General features: G+C 54.1%; 1 protein-coding gene and 1 long non-coding RNA gene across 5 annotated transcripts in view; both read left to right on the top strand.

Annotated features, from left to right (window-relative positions):
- Pax7 (paired box 7) overlaps window positions 1-19,710 on the top strand; it is a 99,420-nt gene that overhangs the window by 15,024 nt on the left and 64,686 nt on the right. The gene's annotated exons all lie outside the window — the stretch shown is intronic.
- On the top strand, window positions 15,585-18,319 carry LOC106147208. 2 transcript variants are annotated; one of them, XR_001231977.1, is made up of 2 exons: window positions 15,585-17,322; window positions 17,425-18,319. It is a non-coding gene; the product is annotated as an uncharacterized LOC106147208 (long non-coding RNA). The 2 variants fall into 2 exon arrangements; XR_001231978.1 differs by having other exon boundaries at window positions 17,403-18,319.

The raw sequence follows: 19,710 nt of genomic DNA, 5'->3' as shown, positions 1-19,710 counted from the left end.
CGCCCGCGCCCGGCTATTGACTTAGTGGATGAAGTCAAGAGCGCACGCCGGGGGCCGGAGGGAGGGGACGGGGGAGGGGCGGGAGCGGGGACAAAACGCAGGCACAAAACCCACAACAAAACCCCGCTCCCTCCGCCGAGTTGCTGCTGGGTCCGCAGCCCCCGCCGGCCGCCGCGGAGGGAGGGGCAGAGGCCTGGGGCTGCGCCCCTGCGCCCACGGTACGTGGCTTGCTCAGGCGTGGAGGGAGACAGCCCGCAGAAGCACCCCTGTCTGTTGCTAAGTATTGCGCGGCTCGGACACATGGCGGATCGGCTTCTCGGGCCTTCCTGTCCTCCTTTATGAGCCCAGGAAGTTGGTTACAGAAGTCTCCAAAAGTCGCCCCAGCTGTGCCCGCGGAACTGTGATCAGTGAGGTCTGGCCAGACAGAGGCGGCTCCTCTGAGATGCAGAGAGCAGGCGCCTGAAATGGGGGAGGGAGGTGAATGAGGAAGAGGAGGATGCGGGAGCCTGAAGGCTTTGGGTCACTCTGAGCAGGGCACTGACAGCCTCAGTGTCCCCCTCTGAGAAATGGGCCTGTGTAGCGGATGGCCGTCTCCGTGTGTGCTAGGAGGAGTTGAGGATGTCAAAAATACTGGATAAATACGACCCCCCCAAGTGTCTCCTGGCTTCTTTCTCTCCAAAGCCTCTTCCAGAGTGGAGGACATTCCCCTAAGATTTGGGAGATCAGAGCCCTTGAAACACACAGGGATTGCCAAATATAGGCCAGATGGAGGCAGGGCAGCTGCTTTGCCATATACAAACAGCGACCCTCCTGTCTCCTGTCCCTACCAGGCCTGGGGCGGCTTCCCAGCCTGCAACGGGGCAAGAGAGGGGTGCAGCAGCATAGCCCAGCCGCCAGGCCCAAGAGATGCTTCGGGTGGGGTGAGCACTATTGGGTGACGAAAAATGGTGAAAGCCTTCGCCAGGTGTGCAGGAGTCAGGGACAGCTGCCACCAGACTCTCAGCCCACCTTCTGCAGCCTGGCTCCCGTCTCCTGGCCTTCCCTGCTCGACAGGCAGCTCCCCTCCATCCCCTTGGAGGTAGGGTAGGAATTGCCCTGCCATTCTCCAGGAGTGACGGCAAGTGCTTTGAAGGTATCTCAGCTCTTCATTCACTCCACGGCTATTTTATTTCCCCCACAGCTAGTTTTGAAGCTCTTGGTTCAGGTGAATTGTGCTGGGGAGGACCCCCACCCCCAGACTCCAGGTCTTAGATTCAGTAAAGGTCCGGTTGAGCGATTAGGACTTATTTCAAGAGTAGTGGTGAGTTGTGGAGGAATTTCAGCAGGGGAGTGAGGGAGAATGTTCTGGAAGATATGGAGGTTGAAGCTATGACCCAAGAACAGAGAAGTGAGAGGAGACTGCAGGAGGCGGCCAGGGTCAGAGAAGAGGAAAGAAAGAGAAGAGGCTTGGAACCCCTCTGCAGACTGGGACCCCAGAAGGTAGAGGCTTCAACAGACCTTGGGAGTCATCTGGCCATTTTACAGATGGGAAGGCTGAGGCCTTAAGGAAGCAACAGAAGTGAGCCCGCAGGAGAAAAGTCCCTGGCCTGTTGGCACTTGCCCTGGCAGAGAAGTCAAATAAGCAGGTAGGAGTCTTACTTCCAGGAATTAGGAAGACAAGGAGTCAAAGAGGCCTTTTTTTCATCCAGACAGCACATCACCCTTTGTGTTTAATGTGGTTCATGCTTTAAATTCCCATTTCACAGAGGGAGAAACTGAGACACCAAGCATTGATTAGCCCAAGGAAGTAGGGGGATCAGAGTTCTCTCCTAAAAGGGTCTTGCTGGACCCTGATGCCTTTATTCTAAGATGCCTGAAGGGGATCCATCCTATTCGTCCTCTTACCCCATCTAGACAGTTCCAGTCCCACCATCCTCTCCAGTTCCCCCTGAACCTGGGTCCGCCACCCTGGGGGAGACCTTTGAGCACCCTGAACACTCCCTGGGATATTGGACTTGATGGGTGCCACAGACTTAGCCCTCTGGGAGATCTACCATTACCCTGGGAAGGGTCCTTTGAACGGCAGGGGAAGAGAGAGCCCGGCACACAGACTGTCCCCTGCTGTGGCTGGTGTTGGAATTCAGATCCTTACCTCTATGGCCTGCTCGGTGTCTGGCCTCAGCACTGACTGTGTGTAATTCCAGACAAAGCTGCTACACTATGGTGGTCCTTGGCCCCATTGTCTGAACAACAGCAAGACAGGGTCTGATCAGTGATTTTCAAACTATCTTGCACGGAGACCAGGTTCTGTGGAGAAGCTTGGAGGTGCTCCCCACCCTCAGCTCTGACTCTCTGGGCAGGTATGCATTGGAAGGGAGGAAGTAAAGCCCAGGCTGGTCCTCACAGAGGAAACTCCAGAGAGGCAGAGCTTTGCCCCAGGAAGGAGCAGGAACTGCTCTTCTCCAAGGGCGGAGGGCTAAGGGGCAGCTCTGTTTACGCCTGGAATCAGCGCCCCGGGCTGTGGTTATTGGTCTTCAGAGATAAGGTGATATTGCTTATCTGGTGACAAATGATTCCCCACCTCTTCCATTCCCCTGATTAGGGAACTTTCTCTCCTGGTTGGGAGGTCTCTTGGGAAGAGCCCAAGGGCTGGTCTTCAGACACTGACCTCTGCCTCGCAGTCTCTGCCCAGCTTGCTGGGAGACAGGGGAAGGCAATTACCCTCTGTACCTGGTGGGGCCGGAGAATGCTGGAGGTGCAGCTAGGTTGCAGCTCTGTCCTGGGATGGTTCGAAGGAGAATTCAGTGCAGAATTGGAGAAATGGAAAGATTCTTGAGCCAGCAGGGCAGCGCAATGTGAAAAATAAACACTCAGCCATTTCTGGGTCTGGGACATCTGGTGACAGGGCAGTTGGGAAATCTGCACAGGTCATTTGATGGCCACCTGAGGTGAGAGCAACTGGTCCAGTGCAACCTCCTGTTCTCAATACAGGTGAGGAAACTGAGACTAGGGAAGTGGAAGGACTTGTTACTTGTTGCACAGCCAGTCCAAAACAGGGTCAGAACAGGAAGCCAGGGTCCCAATCCTTAAAGCAGGCATCTTGAATAGAACATTCTAGCACAATTGCTGGACCCCTCATCTCTTGTTGCTATCACGTGCTTGAACTGAAGGTCTGATCCACACTGCACCGTGCTAGGCACACAAGGGACAAACCTCTGCCCTGTCCTGTTGTCCTACCTCTGGCCTGTAGCCAGGGGTGGTTTGCCAGGCTGTCATCTCAGTACTGTGCCCTCAGCACTTCTAGCCAGAGGCAGCACAGTACCCTGAAAGGCGCCACCCCACTTAGCAAGTAACTACCCTTATCCCACCAATAGGGATGAAGATCACAAATGGGGCCCAGAAAAGGTACCTGGCACACAGGAAGTACACGATTAAAATGTAGTAAAAGACCTGAGAGAATTTGTGTGGAATGGATGATACATAAAGCTTTGTAAAATGAGAAATTCCCAAGGCAAATGTGTATATCAGGGGCTCTAAAATATAGGTGCAGGTTTTTTTCTCCCCTCTGTTCTTTTTTCCAGTACTGGGAATCAGGCCCAGGAGCTTCACCCTGAGCTACATCCCCAGCACTTTTTAAGTTTTATTTTGAGACAGGTTCTAAGTTGTCCAGGAAGGGCTCAAACTTTCGATCTTCCTGCCTCAGCCTCTCCAGTAGCTGGGATCACAGGCGTGTCCCGCCACTCCTGGCTCTGTATGTTTTTGAAAAATTTATTGTAAAAGCAATAAGTACTTGTGAAATGCCAAATAATAAAAAAAAATGCAATGTAAAATTTTTAAGGATTTCCATTTATTCCCTAGCAATGACCTTGTTGGTTTGAAGGTGTAGCTGTCTAGATTTATATACCTATGTCTGTGTCCAGGTCTGTATGGATCTATGCATCTGTCAGCCTAGATCTGGATGTGTATGTAAAGGAGAGTACATTGAGTCAGTTTGGCATGATCGCTTTATGTGGTGCACATCATGGTATATGAATGCATTTGTGCATTTCCTGGAGAGGGGTCCATACCTTTTTTCTTTTTCATCCAGCACTGCTGATGGGACACGGGGCCTTGCACATGCTAGGCAGGCCTTCTACCACTGAACTATACCCTCGCTTTTAGTGAGTCTCCCAGAGCTCAGGGTCCCCAAAAGGTTAAGCATCTGAGGCAGATTTGCAGGTGTTTGTCCTCGAAAGGCCCCCTCCCTGCCCCTCCTTCCCCCCAGGCCCTGAGCGCCTCTCCTCCTCCTCCTGCACCTGCTCCTGCTTCCGGCCTCTGCTGCTTCAAAGCAGCAGGCTGGGCTTACCTGCTTGCCTCAGAGAAAAGCAGCCCGGCTTGAAAGGGGAAGTGGCATTTCAGGCACTTAATTAGACCCAGGACAAGAATGGAGGCTGGTGCTCGCTTGCATCGGCTGAAGGGATTGTTAGGGATTAACACCCAGGTAAACCTATCAAGGCTCCCTGGCCTCCTGGCCAGCCAGGCCTACTGGGCCAGCAGCCCAGGAAGCACATTCCGGAGAGGGGGCGGGGGGCATATTGGGAGGGCAGAGGAAGGGAAGAGAAGGGGGCCCTGCTGGCTGCTCTACCTATAACCTCAGCTGACCCCTTCCCTCCCCCATGCCTAGGGCCCCTCCAAAAGGAAGGGAAGGTGGAATCAGAACTACTGTTTTATCCCCACAGCACAGTGAATTGAGCACCTACTACGCTGGTTACCAGGTCAGTGAATGCAGGGAAGCAAAGGTGTGAACAGCACACGGCCTGGCCTCCAAGGGGGTGGTAGTGGGAGACAGACAGACAGACAGACGGTGAGCCGGGGCATAAATGAGGAGATGCTTCCAGAAGGCGGGGGAGAGGTGCGGGCTTGAAGGATGTGAAGCAGAATAGTGATTGGAAGGGACTGGTGGGGATCCGTGATGGGTGTATCAGGGAGGCCTCCTGCAGGCGATACTGTTTGACCTGAGACCAGGAAGGCAGGCAGGAAGGAGGCACTCGGGTGTCCAAAACATCTCCTCCCTAGGACAGTAGCCAGATGGGGGCTGACTGTGCACCCAGCCCTGGGGTGAGGAATGAATTGATCAGGTCCTCTCAACAACACCCAGAAGGAGGGATGACTAAGAAGCCCATTTATAGACACAGAAATGGAGACGGGGAGAGGAACCTCGCTCTTTGGTCACTGATGGGCAGATCTATGCTCTCAACCTGCCCCTCTCCTTGTAGGTTAGGAACGGGGCCGGAAGTGTGTCTCATCTCACTCGACCCCCAGCCTTGGCTTGCGGATATCGATTATCCCAATTTTGCAGGTAGACTCAGAGCTCAGACAGGTTCACTCAGCTGCCTCGAGTCACACAACCAGTAAGAGGGAGAGTGAGTAATCAAATCCGGGTCTTCCTACCAGACTCTGCCTTTTGCAGTCATGTGACTTTGGGGAGCCCTTGGCTGACTCACCGAGGCCTGTTTCCCCGCAGTGTGGCTTCCGCTGCCTGCTTCAGGAGAAGGGACCCATGATCTGGGGAAGTTTCACGCGAAGTTTTTTTTTTTTTTTAATTTTAAAAATAAAAGGAGGAAAACATTAACAGACAGACAGCCATCTACAAAATAGCAAGAGAACAGTACAAACAATACAGAGATACAAAGTGGTAGGAGATTAACAGTGCTTGTTGTATTACGTATTGATATCTTCAGAGTGGTTTCTCATTTCACTGACTTTTTGACTTGTGTTTGGGAGCATGGGTAGAGGAATCTCAACCGGCCTCGGGAGTGTGTTGGTAGACATTGTGGTCCCCGTTGAGGGTGAGGTCACTTTCTTGTGTGTATTTTGTTGTTGTTGTTACAGCTGTCCTGTGTGCACCTGGCCCCTGCTGGGTGTCCTCTGGGGAGGGGAGAGGAGCGGTTGGTTGCTGCTTGAGTGTGTTCAGGGGTGTGGGATTGTGTGATCGGGGTGTGGGATGTTTGTGGCTTGAAGAAGTGACGGATATTGCTTCAGAACAGGAGAGGTGTATACTCATGTGACTTTCCTGCGTCCTCTGTGTCCCAGAGCAGGTCAACCGGGCTTGACTGTGCCTCTGAAAGTGTCTGTCCCCATTTCCCAGACCGGAACCCGAGGCTTAGAGCAGTCAAGTCTGTTGGGCAAAGGCCTCTAGCTGGTAAGTGGCTGAGCCAGGAGGGGAAACCAAGGCTGCCTTCAGACTCCAGCCTCTTTCTTGGCTCCCCAGGGAAGGTTTAAGTGACACAAAAAGGTTTAAATGCCAGCGTGCCTGCCGCTGCTGTCATTACAGGTCCCTGTGGGGGTGTGTGCGGTCACATGCACGCCCCCTCCTTGGTCTGGCGGCTCAGCCCCTGGCTACTCCCGGGGCCCCTGGCCCAGCCCCATCACACGAGGGTCTTTCTTTCTGGGAATTGCAAATACGCCAAAGATTAACGCCAGCAGCTGGCTGCAGCCCCAAACAATGGCAAGACCTAGGAAGTGGAGAAATCGCCAGAGGAGTGCAGCGGCCCGCGGTGCACGGTCAGCCCACTTGACTCAGATGACCCGCCCGCCCCTCCCCCACGCAGGCCCCTGGCCCTGCTGGAAGCAGAAGCAAAGTCTGCACAGAAATTCTCACCGGAAAGACCACTGTCACCAGCACCCCCTTCAACCAGAGACCAGGGAGAAAGTTAGAGGAGAAGGGCACCTGATCAGGGGAAACAGCAAATAATCTCATGTTCCACAGACAGCTGGGGAGAGGGGCAGAATCTCAGCTGGGTGCGGTGATCAGCTTCCACTCTGTTCTCAGCACCAGAAGACAAAGCAAAACCAAATAAAGCAGAAGCAAAGAGCCAGCAAAGAGGCTTTCTCCTTCCTGGGTCTCCACTTGCCTACTTCCTGCCCGCGAGACAGGTGCCACCTAAGGACCTCCCTGGCTACCTGGGCTAGTAGAAGAAAAGAGACTCAAGCATGGGGTGGGCCGGAAGTTCCAGTACTAATGTGAAAAGCTGTAATGATGAGAGATGGGGCGTGGGTGTGGGTCAACGCTAGAGCACTTGTGCAGGGTGCACAAGGCCCTGGCACTGTAGAGAAGGCAGGGTGTGTAGAACCTGCTCACTTCCAGCTAGGATGTAGCCCTGGACAGCAAACTTGGACCCATAGAGGACTTACCATGTGCCCACCACAGTCCCTTGGATCCCACCGGTCCGCAAGGAGCAGGTTTTACTGATCCCATTTTACAGATGAGGGAACTGAGGCTCAGTGAAGCAAAGATACTTGCCTGAGATTGCAGGACCAGAGAAAAAAGCAAAAGAGGGCTTTGAATGTGGCCCTTACCAACCTGGGGTCCAGGACTTATATCACCCCAGGGACTGCTCAGAAGAGGCTGATCCTGGGGAGAATCGGTTTTGCTTGGCATGTGCCTACCGTGCCACAGAGACGTTGGCTCCTAGGCTAGAGGCGCATATGTCTTCGTTTGATTTGGGCATAATTATTATTCATTCTAATTTTGCTATTTTGTCTGGAACTGGTCGGGTTTGTACAAACCCCTTCCCAGTTCATCTCATCAGTCCCTGCAAAAACATAAAGAACGCTGTTTCCCCCGGAAGACCATGTAACTCCCTTCAAGCAGGCAGAGGCTGGTCTCCCCAGATTCCATGGGCAGAAACAAGGGCTGTGGCCCGTCCCCGCCCATGACTGCGCAGCTTAGAAATGCAGGTGGCGAGTCCCCTCCGCAGATGAAGGCACTTAATTACCACGCAATCAATATGCAAACAAGTGCCAAACTGGGTTTGAATCAAATTTCTCACTGGGGACTCGGTGGGGAGGAAAGTCCTGCAGAAGGGGGGCTGCCGAGGGTGGGCTGGCAAAGAGGGGGCTGCAGCGTGGGGAGAGGAGCTTGGGCTGGGACCCAGGCACCCGAGGGCTGCTCAGAGGCCTCAGTGTCTGGCGAGGGGCCCAGCTCCCATTGAGGGGACCGGGGTCCGTGGTTCCAGGCCGCAGTCTGCGGGAGGGTTTCCAGGCCTGTCAGCTGAAGTCTGGCGGCCTCCACTAATTCATTTGACTCGGAAATCTCAACTTGACCAGGTTCCCCTCCCCTCTTTAAAACAAACTCATTAAACTTGTCAACACTCATTAGGCCTGTAAAACATTGAACTAGAGCCACTGGGGAGACGCAGAGGGGGTGTGTGTGCATGTGCATGTGTGTGTCTCTCCACAGCAGCACCAGGCCCAGGGAGACCCGTCCCTGAAGCTCGGCAGGGGCAGAAGTCACTTTCGTTTGTTCATCTATTTCCTTCCTTCTTGCATCTGCCTTTTATCAAAGGCAGAATAGTGTGCATGTGTGCGTGTGTGGTGGTGGTGGTGGTGGTGCCTCCAGGGTCAGCTGGAGTTTGAATTTAACTTTGCCCTCTGGCTGTTGGAGGCTGCCCAGCGCTTATCCTTCTTAGGGCCTCAATCTTCCCATCTGTAAAATGGGTTTATAATAATAAGCCCTCTCTTTCTGGGCCATTAGAAAGTAGCACATATATACATAAACCAATTATAGCAGTGCCCATTCTGTTTTTAGAGCACAGCTACTGGTAACTTATTGTCGTCATGATGAAATATTTAAAATGTAAGAGGCACCACAGTTTAGAACCTGGAATGCGGGGTTTGGTAAGATTTGAGTTGGAATCTCAGCTTCCTGCTGGGAGCCCCTGGATCTAAGTCCATGTCTCTGAGTCACAGTTTCTCCAACTAGAATGAGTAAATTAAAATGTATGTTTAAAAAAATAAGTTCGTGCTGGGCGTGGTGGTGCATGCCTGCAGTCCCAGCACTTGGGAGGCTGAGGTGGGAGGACTGCCGAGAGTTTGAAGCCAGCCTGGGCTACATAGTGAGTTCAAGGCCAGCCTGAACTACTAGGTTGACCTTATCTAAAAAAATAAAAGAAAAAACAAAGCAAAAGCAAAAAAATTTTTTTTGTGGGAGAAGTGAGTTGATACAGGATTAAAACTGGCACGGCATCTGGCATGGTAGGAATATTATGAATATCTCTTCTTCTCTGTCCCCCACATCTACCCCACTTCATGCCACAGGCCACCTTGTGATGCAGGGTGGAATTTTAGGGCCTGTCTAGACCCTGTGGCTTTGATAAGAAGTGTGGGGTGGTTGGAGAGGAGACCTCACCACCCAGTGCAAAGCTAAGGAGGCCTTGGGTGTGTGGGCGCGGCCCACACACTCGCCCTGAAGCCTAAGGGTGGATCATAGAAGGATCTTAAGATCTAAGGATCTTAGAAGTAGAGGTCACATTTAGAAAAGCAAACACCAAGCCAGTTGTGGTAATTCCAGGACTCTGGAAGGCAAGGGCAGGAGGATTGCAAGTTTGAAGCCAGTCTGGGCAACTTAGCAACTTATCCAGAACCTAGCTTAGAAAAGGAAAGAAAAAAAAAATTAGGAAAGGGCTGGGGATGTAGCTCAGTGCTAAGGCTTTGGGTTCAATCCCTAGTACTGGGGAACAACAACAGGCTGGGGTGCAGCTCCGCAGAATACTTCCCTGGCATAGACAGGACCCTGGGTGTGAGCTCTGCGTGTCCTGCAGAAGCAAAACAAAGACACAGAAAGGGAGAAACTGCTTAGAGGAGAGCAAATTGCTCCCAAGCCCCATAAAAAGATACCTTCAGCTTTTAAAATGCGCCTGATGCCAAAGAAACAATGAACGCAGATCTAAAAGGAGAGGCTGGGCAAAGATACCCGCATGCTGTCGCTTTCTGAGCCTCCCCGTCCTGCCCTGAATCTCTTCCTGCCCCAAGTCTGCAGAGCTGTGAACGCAGCCTCCCTGCCTCCTGCACATGGCGAGGTCCAGGCCCAAAGACAGTAACTAGGGGCAGAATCCAGGGGCCCGATGAATAGTGGTTTTGTTTGGGTTCCCTTTTAGGATTTGTGGTGTGTTCTTTCTCCCTTTAAAGTGGGGTATCTACAGGCTCTGGCTCTTTCTCTCTCTCTCCCCTTGCCCCTCTTATTGAGAATGCCCTCTTTAAAAAAAAAAAAAAGGACGCCAGCCTTCTGCTATTTTTCTCGTCTCTCTGAAAATGAGAACATCAGCCATTGAAGTGGATTGATGAACTCTTCCCAAAAGTTTATTAAGGGAAAGTTAGACAAAGGCCCCAAGGCCGGCAGGCAACTGAGCAGTCAGTATATATACTGGGCGCTTTTGTCCCCCCAGGGCAGACGCATGAATACCTCTCAATGGCCCTCTTCAGAGTGACAAGATCAAGCCAGACAAGGGCTTGTTAAAAGGAACTGCAAGCCGTTTCTCTTTCTCCAGCCCCAAAGCTGCGTCCTCCATTTCTCCTGCATTAATGGACATCTGCAGCCGCAGGAATAATTGGCTGGAATTCTGTTGGTTTTGTGTGGGTTTTTCTTTTTTCTTAAATACACCCTTCCTCCTCCTCTTCCCTGCCCCCACCTGCCCTCGCCCCCGCCCTCTCCCTCCCTCAACAGCCCTGGAGCCATATGTCCCTGAGCCTGGCCTGCCTGTGCCCTGGGGGACCCCAGGGAAGAAGGAGAGAATGGGGTTCCCGAGCCTCTGTCTCCTCCAGTCCTTCCTTGACGTCTGTTCCTGATACTTACTGGGGACCAGGGACCGAGTAGGAACTTAGGTCTGTTTTACCTCTGCGGTCTTTGACATCAAGATGGGGACCATCTGCCCTCAGGTTAGGGGTGGAAACTGAGGCCGGAGAGCAATAGTAGCTTTCTCAGCGGCCGTAGGTACGGGCCCCCAAGGCCTGGTGGACTTGCAAGTCCTCCTTCTGCGTTTCTTAGCCCAGGACGAGGGTTGAGGTGCAGAGCACGTCTTAGCCCCAGCTGTGGGTAGGCTTCCGATCGGGCCTGCTGGACGGCTCAGCTCAGAGACAGTGTGTTCTGCATGGACGTGGCCCCTGGGGCACATGCAGAGCAAGCTTTGGGGAAGCAAGACCGGCTCACAGGAAGGACACGCGCTGCCTCCGGAGAACTCCTTCAGTGCCAGGGGAGAGGGTGCTGTGGCATGGACAGCCCAGTAAGGGACGGACCCCAGAGTCCCCTCAACACGGCTGGGGAGCGTGCACATGTGTTTGTGTGCATGCGTATGTATATGAGCACGTGCACATACTCGTGTGTGCGTGCTGCAGAGCCACAGTTCTAGTGAGTTTGCTTCCGTGTTTATGTCTCCTGTTATGCTCGTCAGGGCCAGACAGGCTGACTGCATTTTATTCTCCTTTGACTCCTTCCTTCAGTGCTGGTCCAGTGCTGTGTGCAGAGTGGGCGCTCGGTCCGCTCCCTACACTCAGAACTTTCCCCGGACGTGTGAGCACTACAGGGAGGGGCAGCCAGGCCTCCGTCAAGGGTGGCGCCACCCCACACCTCCCTCCCAGTTCCCCTCCTCCTCCTCTCCCCACTGTACCCACACTTGTCTTAGTTCCGTCCTGGAGCAGGAGCACCCTTAATGCTGCTGGGCTCCAGAATCTGTCCCAAGATGTCAGCTTCACCTGCAGTGGCCCTGGTAGCCATGGCAGCATCTGTGCTCCTCTCTAGGTGGTTTCCCCCCAGATGGGGGATGGAGGGAAGAGGAAGGGACTTTAGGAGACCTCCCAGGCATGGCGACCACTGTGCCTCCCTTTCTCGGTCCTGTCCTGAGAGTCCCAATGCCGCTTGGCTGGCCATCCTGCTCCCTGGGTGTGGCCCGCCTGAGATGAACGGCTGAATGGGCAGTAAAGAGCCGTGGCAGGGCAAGAGGACTTTGGAAAACTGGCCTCAGAAAGTGTCACCCGAGACTTTGGCTTCTGTGCCTGGTAGGAGGTTTGAGGGGGCATGAACACGGAGTGTCACAGTCTGTCCATCCCTGTGAAGGTGGACTTGGAGCCTGGTGGCCGAAGTCTGGACCAGCCTGTGGTTTGGCCTAGGGAGCTTGGCCCTTTGAGTTAGACCAACCAACCTGGATTCAAATCCTGGCTGTGTACCTGCTGGGCCGCGGCTACGTGGAGTGGAGGTGCTGCTTCCAAATCTGACCACCCAGAACAAAGCGGGCCTCCAACAAACATCGAGTTCCTCCCGCATCTCTGCGCTTCCCCCAGACTCTTTCTTATTTTCTGGCTCAGGACAGAATCAGGAGGGAAGCAGACCGGAAATCCAGATGCCTCATCCATCCGGAGAGATGGAGGATGCTCAGCTGTGGGGAGGAGGGCAGGTGATGGTAGAACCATTGTAATTTAAGACCCCCCCCCATAAGAGTTGCTGTTTCATGGATGATTCAAGTCAAACTTCCCCCAAAGAAGGGCTGTGACCTCTGACCCCTGTAACCTGTACTTAGCACGTTCAAAAGCCCGTCCTAGCCCCAGAGAGCTGACCTGCTCTAGATGCAGGGCAGCAGGGCCAGCAGGGCTATAAACAAGCTGGGTTTCTTGGGCCCAGGAATCCTGAGTGAAAAACCAGAAGGGCACCGGAGAGTGGGGGCATTCGGCTGTGAGCATGTGGCCGAAGTGGGTGAGAGCTCAGGGGAGGGGGGTCCAGGTTGAGCGATGGGGCACCTGCTGATGATCAAGAAGTAGGAAGAGACGGGGCCATGGGCCCCCAAATAAGAAAGTATTTTCTCTCTGACGCTGTGTTCTCACCTGTAAAATAGAACTAATGACATTCTGCGCAGAGGGCTTGTAAGGACTAAGTGAATAACGTGGGTGAAAGCCACTCCGTCTGGCCTGGCCAGGAGAGGGCTCAGTAGAGAGTGTGCAGAGGGGGTAGAAGGAGCCTGGGACCGAGGGTAGGGTGGGCTGGGGCTGGGAGGGCAGAGGAGCTGACGACAGGGCAGCTGGGATGTTTGCGGGCACTCACTCAGTGTCAGGCTGGGCTGCACCAGAGAACGACAGTGTCCTGCACTGGGGCCGGGGGTCAGACAAGCAGACATTCTCCCCTGTTCAGGATGGCAGTCACCACGGGGTCGGGGGCTCAGGGGCTGCAGAGAGTCAGGCTTTGGGGTGCTTGGGGTGGAATGTGTTTGTCCTTCAAGCTTCATTTTCTGCACATCTTCTGAGACTGAACCTGGCGCCCAGGTGACTTGGATTATGGTCAGTTCTCCCCCATTTTCTGGGTAGGAGTGCAGAGGCTGAGAGAGGGGGCTGCCCATCCCAGCTCTCCCTCCTGGTCTCCCTGGAAGCCTGCAGGGGCTGGGCTCCTTTTCCTTCACTGCATCCTCAGGCAAGAAACAATCTCTGTGAACCTCAGTCTTCTCATCTGTGAAATAGGCCTGTTGATACCCCATCATGGTGTGGGGGAAGTCGTGTGCCTAGAGCTATACCTGGCACACAGTGAATCCTCAGGGTGCAGAACTGATGCCAGAGAGAGCCCCTGAGCTCAAGCCAGCTTTCCGGCTGCACACAAGAGGCAGGGCTCTGGAGGCCCGGCCTGGCCTTTGAAGCTCAGTGCAGCCCCTTATTACTGCAATTAATTACCCGGGGACAATGGGCGCAGCCCTGCCCTCAGCCCTTGCCTTCAAGCGGCAGGGGGTGGGCCGAGGGCACCAGGAGGGGGAGGTTAAGCAGCCGCCTGTTTGTTTATGGGCGCAGGAAGCTTTATTGGTTTTACACTCCAGCCTGTTTTGAAATCAAAGAACATTTCCATGGAGGGGGTGGAAGTCAGCAGCAAAGAGCCTGAGAGCGGCTTTATTTATTTTTTGGCCCGGGACAGAGTACAACCCAGCCTCTGCCTGCACCTGTGTCCTCCAGGATTGGCTCTGGCGCTCCGCAGCGGCAGTGGGTGCCTCAGCAGGGACCCAGTGTGCCTCAGGGGCGAAGGAAGCCACCTCTCCTGGCAGGCTAGGGAGGACGGGGAGCTCGCACTTGGGAAGTGTGTGACCTGAGCAGCAGCAGGGTCTCTTGTCCTCTGTGAGCTTTGGTGACCTTGTCTTCCATTTGGGCCTCAGGATGATCCTGGTCCCAGCAACCTGCAGATTCTCGAAGGGTGCTCACTGGGGGCATCTATTAGGAACATTTATGAAGTTCCGGAGTTTGCAAGTGTGCCTTCGCTACTTCATTCATTCATTCATTCATTCATCAGTTACGCGTAGCTGCAGGTCAGACTTCTGTTTGGAATTAAAAAAAAAAAAAAAAGCCATCCAAACACATGTTATGAGTTCTTTCTGTTGAAAGAATTACATGCTTATTGGGGGGGGGGAGGATTTCAAACACTCAGAGCATATAGAAGGTAAAAAGTTTGTCATCCCCTGCTTCCTGTTACCCAGAGTTAAAAGGTGGTAATTTGAGATCTGATCTTTTCGATGTTTCTCTAGAGAGAAATATGCACATCAACACCGTGTTTATTTTAATGAATGGGATGATGGAGTAGACACTCTTCCAGCTTTCACCAGTGCACGGTGTTTTCTGGAAGCTGAGGCAGGAGGCTGCTCCTTCCTGGACATCTGGCCATCATTGTGTCCTATCCGTCTTGTTGGTTGCTTTGGTCACTGTGGGTCTTAGAAGTGAGAACCGTGTGCCCGCCTCCGCTTACCGCTTTCACCTGGTAACTCAGCAGGCCCATGTGTCCCCGTTTCACAGGTGGTAAGACTGAGGGCAAACAGAAGTAGCAGGATTTTGTCAAGTCTCCTGCTAGAAGTAGCTCAGCTGAAATAGGGGTTTTCTGACCCTTTGTCTTCTGGAGTATTCTGGGGCACACAGAGAACTGGCTCCATTTGAGGTCAGCAAAGGACTCCAGGTAGGAACCATAGCACACACAGCATAGTGAGTGATGGAAGACCCTGGGTACAGATGTCTCCCCATCAGGCCGGGGGCAGTTGTGTGGCGCAGCCTTCAAGTAAATGCCAGCGGCTACCAGCCCAGCCAAAGTGGCTCCCCATGCCACCTACCTCCTTTCCCTCCTGGCAGAGCACAGAGAAGGAAGGAGTTTTGAGCTCCCTGCCCCCATCCACAGGAAGCAGGAACGTGCCCTCAGGCTGCAGGTCACATTCTGAATCAGGACCTTGAACCTCACAGCTTCCCCAGTTGGGTGCCAGAGGGCGGGACCTCGGAGCTGAAAAGCTTCCCTGGCATCAGCTCCTCCTCCGATGTCAGCTCTGGAAGCATCCAGCAGAGCCTCTCTTTCACACAGGGAGGGACAGAGACCCCGAGAAGGTTAAGTGACTGGCCCAAGGTCACACAGTCCTCGGCAACAGGCTGGGGTGGATTCTGGATTCTGGATTCCATCCTGCAGGCTCCGCCCTCCCAGGCAGTGGGGACCTTGCTCCTGGCCCCTTACAGCCCGTGGCCGTATCTGGGGTTTTCCTGTCCTATTCTGGAACTTCCAAACCCAGAGAAGGCCAGAGGCACAGCAGAAGGGGAGCTGGTGACCTGGGAGGGGGACAAAGCCTGAGACAGGAACAAGGTTCTCCTTGGGATGAGCAGCGGCTGTGCCAGACGTCCAGGCACACAGTTACCCCATCTCTCGTGTCTATGTTCGGTTTCGTTTTTGTTGGTTGGTTGGTTAGTACTGAGGACTGAAACCAGGGCATCTGCGCTGAGCTACATTCCAGTCTTTTAAGATTTTTTTAAATTTTGAGTTAAGGTTGCTAAGTTTCCCAAGCTGGGCTCAAACTCAGGATTCTCCTGCCTCAGTTTCCCTAAGTGCTGGGGTGACAGCCGTGCACAACCATGCTTGGCTTCGGACCTCGCATCTGACCAGCACGTTATAGTTTATGAAGCATATCCAAGCACAGCCACAACCCTCTGTGAAACGGCCTTGTCATCCCTCTTTTACGAGTGGGGAGACTGAGGTGACCTCAGTTGCTGAGATCACACAGTAAATGATAGACTATTGGACCTAGGTGGTCTTTGGGACTATCTAGTTCTGTCCCCTCATTTTATAAATGACAATGGTGAGGCCTCAGGGAGCTCTCTGTTCTGGGGTCCCTTCTAGCTATATGACAGTCAGCCCCAGGTTCCCTTTCCCAGGGAACGTGCCAGCTTCAGACAGGGCCCAGTGCAGACATCAGCCCTTGGTTCTAGTGATTGTGGACACAGCAGTGTCATGCGGTGGCCAGGCTTCCAGGCTCTGGCACCAGCTGGATCCGAGTTCCAATTCTGACGATCTCATGTGTCCTTGGGAAGCTGACCTCCTCTCTCTGTGCTTTAGTGTCTTCACGTGCAGCGTGAGTTCTCTCATTGGATATGGAGAGGGTTAGACAGCACACACAGGCACATGGCTTAGCAGAGAGCCTGCACACAGTAAGTGCTTAATAAACGCTGGCGGTTCAGTGTTTATACTCCCAGGGATGACTAAAGGGCTGGAGTGTCCCAGCTCCCAATTTTGGGACCCTGATGTTTGTCCTTTGCAAGTCTCCATTGGCCTCCCAGAAGGTGAGGACCAGGTGGCTGTGCCTGGGGCTGACAGATACAAGCTGGGCGGCCTCCCTGGGCCCCAGCTGCAGAGACGGTGGCCTCTTCATGCAGAAGGGTAAAGGGAAGCGGAAGATTCCTTTGCACCTTCTTTTCCCAGTGCTGTGCCGTCCTGCCTTAGGATACTCCATCAATCTTCTGAAATAGTTCTGCAGTGCAGGTTGAAGGCCATGTCTAACCTTGACTCTGTCCCCGAAGCCTCCAGACATCATAGCCAGGCTGGGTCTGGGGGAGCCTCAGGGGTCTCCCGGAGCAGTCACTGGGGAGGGTGGCAGGTGGCACAAGGGGACACGCCTGCAGGCCGTGTGCTTGTGGGAAAGCCTTTGGAGCAGGGAAGGGGTGGTGGCCGAGGGGCACCTGCGGAAGATGTCAGGGAGCCGGGTGCCTCCCCATCCCCGGCAGAGTCCTCAGGAGTCAACCCTTCACCCAGGTGGTGTGTGGCAACGTCTTGCCGCCTCGATGAAGACAGGCTTTGAAAGTCAATTATTTGAAACCCAGGACGCCGAGGCCTCCAGGGCCTCTCAGCAACGAGCTCTGAGCAAACAGGCTTTTGGCAAGTTCAGAGAAGAGGAAACAGGATTGAATTTCCCCTCCGACTCACCTGGGGGAGAATTCAGACTGCCTGGTGGTTAGGACATGGGGGATCTTGGCTCTGTGGTAGGCTTGAGAGTGGGGGTCCTTTGGGGTCATGGAGGCAGGCCCAGAGCCATTCTGTAGCTTCCCCGCAGCAGCTGGTCCTAGGCTCAGGACTACCAAGGTCAAGCAGTTCTTCCCTGGGTCTAACTTCATTACCTCTCGCTGCAAATGAAAAGACGCCGTGCCGCTGGCTCAGCAACCGAGTCGAGGAGGTTTGAGGCCCCAACCTGACCATGCCAGCTGGGTGTGCTGTTGGGCAAGCTGCTTGGCCTCTCTGGACCTTTCCCCGCCTGTAAAGTGGAGGGAACGGTAAGGCTTACCTCAGGGGTTCTTGGTCAAGCATGAGACTCTACAGGAATTGAAGGAGGTGGGAGAAGTTGGTCCTGCAGCTGGGTTCCCTACGTCTTTCAGAAAGCAGGTAGGGCGGAAGGCTGCTCACGTGTCCAAGTTAAAGGAACGCCACGAGGGGACCTTCCTCACCAACCCGGGCCCGCACTCGACTGTGACTACAACTCAGGAGGACCTACTGCAGAAGACTGACCCGGGGGTGCGCTGGAGCGGTGGGGGTAGATGAAGGGAAACGCTCACCTTTCAGTCTCTACAAGTCATGAGCTCATGGGGGTGGGGAAGGCTGCAGACTTGAGAACCAGGGGGAAGAACTCTGAGAAAATGGCAGAGCAGGACAATGGCGTATGTGACCTCCCTGGGCCACTTTCCGCACTCAGGCCCACTGTCCTCTTGGGCTGGGGCCCCTGCCCTGAGCCAGCCTGGCAGCACCTAGGGCTGAGGCAGGCCCAGCCTCTGCCCTTCTCCTCCCCAGCTCCAGCCCTGCCCTCCATCTGAACACCCGCCCCATCCCCACAGCAGCCTCCCATCCCCATCGCTCTAACAGAACTCAGAGCAAAACTGAGGAGGCGTGGAGCAGTGGTTCTCAGCCTTGCCTGTACAGAGTCACAGAAGGAAGCTTTTAAAAGCCCCAATGCCTGGGCTGCCCTCCAGGCCCCAGACTGATAAAAGAGAATGCCTGTGTGCATGAGTGTATGTGTGCATGTATGTGCACATGTATGTGTGCGTGTGTGTGCAGGATCTTTTAAAGCTCCACAGGTGACTCCAGTGAACAGGCATGGCTGAGAGTCCAAGCTGTAGATCCTCTGGCCACATGCATCCTGAGCTGCACCTTCTGCCTGTAAGAAGCAGGAACCTCCAGAGTCATCCCACACAGCCATCAGGCAGATTAGGAGGGAAACCTGAGCAAGACAGGGCCTGGCACCTAATAGGTGCTCATTAAACGCTTGCTAAATACTAATGGCTCTCATTTTTGGAGTGTCTACCCTGTGCCGAGTACTTTGCATACATTTACATAAACTTTTCTCAAGATCCAAATGCTTTCTGGGATTGGCACTTTTAGCCCCCCAGAGCAGGGCTGCCTTTGTGCTGGTTTGGGGCAAGCGGGTGTGTCTGGAAGCCCTGGCTCGGGATCCTGGCTGGGTCTTGTTTGGGCACAGCTTAGGTAACCTTGGGCAAACAGTGACTCAGCACTTGGCTGTGGATGAATCCTCTGCAGGCCAGGCCTGGCGTCCTCAGATTTCTTTCTGCAGCATGTCAGGGCCCACAAGGATGTGGCAAGCACTTGGGTCAATTTTCCTCGGGGGCCCTTGGGAGGATCGGGGACCGAGGAACAGGGGCTCCCATGGGCTTCCTAGATGCTGGGACTCAGAGAGGCTGAGTGACTGCCCAGAGGAACGGGATTTGAACCCTGGATCCCAGTATCCAAAGCCCAGTCCTGCCAGAGGCAGGATTCCCTTCCCCAGCAATGCCACCCAGTGCCTAGGCTTCTCTCCCGTCCTCCCTCCTCCCAGGTCCGGGGCACCCGCAGACTGGGGGGACACTGCTTCTGGGCTGGCCGGGAGAGCTCACAGGGGTCCACACTGCTTTCGGCGCTCCAGAGCTGCCCTCTGGGGTCAGCAGCCGTAGACCTTGGCTCCAGATGGGCACAGTAGCGACACCTTCCGCCCAAAGATCTCTGTCCTGTGAGGTCTGCAGTTGGCCACCCTTCCACCCCACGGTAACGTGCCCCAAGAGATCCAGGTGGGGGGTGTCTTTGGAACCTGTCCCAGCTCCCTGTGGACCTGCTGTGTCACCTCGGGTGAGTCACATCCCTTCTCTGGGCTCAGTTTGCTCATCTGTGAGCAGGGAGTTGGGACTAAATTTGCTCCCAGCTTGAATGGACCAACGCTCTTGATAGAGAAATGGGTCTGAGATACTGAAGTCACTTCCCCATGGAAAGCTATCCCCAGCAGGAAGTCCTGGGTCTGCAGGGCCTGAGTTTAGCCCACCCTGCTGCGTGGAAGCATTAAGACATAGAAGGTGGCTTATGCTCTCCCAGATGTTCCCCTCTTCCTCTTCTTCCTCCTCTTCCTCCTCTTCCTCCTCCTATATTTTTTTGCACTATTGGAAATGAAACCTAGGTGTCTGTCAGGCTATCACAGAGCCAGGTCCCCAGATCTTTATATTTATTTATTTTATTTTGAGACAGTATCTCTCTAAATTGCCCAGGTTGGGCTTGTACTCAGGATCCTCCTGCCTCAGCTTCCCAGAGTGCTGGTATCATAGGCTTGTGCCACTGTGCCTGGCTTTTTGAGCTGCTTTGTCTGTAGCCAGGGATGTTATTGCACCGGTTAAATGAGAGAATCTACA

The sequence above is a fragment of the Chinchilla lanigera genome, unplaced genomic scaffold, assembly GCF_000276665.1.
Source record: "Chinchilla lanigera isolate Chin_1 unplaced genomic scaffold, ChiLan1.0 scaffold00126, whole genome shotgun sequence".
Lineage (NCBI taxonomy): Eukaryota > Metazoa > Chordata > Mammalia > Rodentia > Chinchillidae > Chinchilla > Chinchilla lanigera.
Note: the sequence above shows the minus strand (reverse complement) of the source record. Positions and strands in the feature narration are given on the sequence as shown.